Below are 2,204 nucleotides of genomic sequence, written 5' to 3'. Positions count from 1 at the left end.
CAGCCCCCCCCCCCCGCCACTGGGCACCTTCCTAGGAGCTCTGTTCTAGCACACCGGGTCCCAGCTCATGCCACACATTTTGGCAGACTTGCCTTGGGAGTCTGATCCTGCCCTTCGACGTTCTTTAGCAATTGCTGCCTTTACTGCTCCTCTGGTGTTAATCACGTTTTGCCTTGTGATGACACTTTACAAATCCCACATGTCTATATGTTCCACAGCTAAGTCTCTAAACTTGGGGGCTGCTCAGTGAAGCCCCTGGAATTGGATGTAAAATCATATGTGGATTTTTATGTGCCTTTTTGTGTGTGTGTGAAGGCTCATGGTTTTAGATTCCTTAAAGACTACAATATCAAGCAAAATACACTGCCCATAGCGAAGAAATGCTTAATAATCACTTTCTGAAACAAGTTTCTCCTTTCCCCTCACGGCCCATCCCCCTTCACTGGCATGGCTGAGGGTATTCACTCCTCAGAACAGCCTCCATCTCTCCCGCCAATCGCTCCTTCAGCCTTCCTCCAACCTCGCTCCAGCCTTCCTTCCCCTCCAACCGTTCAACATCTACCCCGGTTCACTCTCCAGCCCTCTTCCTTCAAATTCCCTGCCTCTACTTCAGGGCGGCACAATAGCCAAACGGTTGTCACCCGACTCCTATCCCAGGTCACTCACCTCCAAGGTGAACTGTCCCCCTTCGTCCCTCCTCCCCACCCCCTCCCCAGGCAACCTTGGTTTCGGGCCCCAAGCTCTGCGGAGCAGTCCCTTTCACCCCTGCCAAAGGCCTGCTCCCCTCAGCGCCCCTTTACTCCAGCCCCTGCCCGGAGCACGGTCTACCCCTGACCCAGGCGCCACCCTCATCCTTATTTCACCCCTTGGGCCCTACCTCTTCTTCGCCCCCGCCCAAGTTGACTTGCGGCTGGACACCCTCCCGGGTCCAATTCGCTCGCCCCCGACCCCGCCCCGCCCCAGCCTTAGGTCCCAGGCCGCTCACCCCAGAGCGGGTTCCCGGGAGGGAATCCGCGGGCGCAGCCACCGTCTTCGAGCGTCGCCATGACGACGCGGACGCTCCCGGGGTCGCGGCCGGACGCGACCAAACTCCCCTGGGACGTGGGGGAGGAACCCGGGCAGCCGCCGATCGAGGTCTGAAAGTGGTGGGTTAGTTCTGGGGACTTAGAGCAGTCTCTGGAGTCTGAGTAAGAACAGAGAGAGCGACTTATAGCGTGCGAATTCCCAAGGAATTCCCAAAGGGAGACACAAACATCTGGGCACCTTGAGAGGAGTTGGTGGCCTAGCGTGACTGAAGGGGTGGGGCTTACCACTCTCAGTGGGTGGAGCTTCCCCGAGGGCAATTCAATCCTCGATTCCGTACTGTGATACAGTTCATTTTACAGTTAATATTATGATAAGTTTCAAATTTCAAACATATACAAAGCCAAGCAGAATAGTATGGTGAATCTTCAACACCAACCCACAACAATTATCAACTTATAATTAACAACTTATAATTAATCAACTTAACATTTCCTCTACTCCCTGTATTTTTTTTTTGAAGGATATCCCAGACATTATAATGTCATCCCAGACACCAATCCCAGTATCAGTCATAAGTATTTCAGAATATACCTCCAAAAGATAAGGAGCCCTTTAAAAAATATAACCGCAATCAGTACCTAAAACATTACGTAATTTCTTAGTAACTTCAAATACTTGGTACTCAATTTTCATAAACGTATTTTTTGAGTTTGAATCACAGTTCAAATAAATCCACACATTATAATAAACTGATGTGTCCTTTAGGTCTCTTTTTATCAGTAGATTCTCCCTCCATATCTTTTTATTGTTGTTGCAATTTATTCATTGAAGAAACTGTTTCTGTCCTGATAATGATACTTAGGGATGATAAACCATGAAACTGGACCAGCTCCCCAGACCTCCTGCTCTGTTTACTTCGCTCTACTCACCCACGGACATTATTCCTTACACTGATAGCTCAGGTTTCTCTTCCTAGGATCAGTCCTTGTCTTGCTCCCTCCATGTATGAGGTGTCACTTGCTCGATGTTATTTGTTGCTTCATGGTGATACGAGATTGTCATACGAATCCAATAAGGATACCTGCCTTTCCCACACCTTCATCACCGTGCTGCATGTGCTTTTGTCCCGACCTCCAATATTCACCTTTCCCATCTTCCCATTCTCCAACTCCTCCCTT

The 2,204-nt window shown here is 49.6% G+C and overlaps 1 protein-coding gene across 2 annotated transcripts in view; it reads right to left on the bottom strand.

Moving 5' to 3' along the window:
• The window catches only part of CFAP221 (cilia and flagella associated protein 221), a 138,535-nt gene extending 137,267 nt beyond the window's left edge, over nucleotides 1-1,268 (bottom strand). For both annotated transcript variants that reach the window (XM_010860794.1, XM_010860795.1), the window contains exon 1: nucleotides 986-1,268. The gene's annotated coding sequence lies outside the window, so the exon portion shown is untranslated. The remainder of the gene's footprint in view (nucleotides 1-985) is intronic.
• Nucleotides 1,269-2,204: the final 936 nt, after the last annotated feature.

The sequence above is a fragment of the Bison bison genome, unplaced genomic scaffold (assembly GCF_000754665.1).
Source record: "Bison bison bison isolate TAMUID 2011002044 unplaced genomic scaffold, Bison_UMD1.0 scf7180017864471, whole genome shotgun sequence".
Taxonomy (NCBI): Eukaryota; Metazoa; Chordata; class Mammalia; order Artiodactyla; family Bovidae; genus Bison; species Bison bison.
Note: the sequence above shows the minus strand (reverse complement) of the source record. Positions and strands in the feature narration are given on the sequence as shown.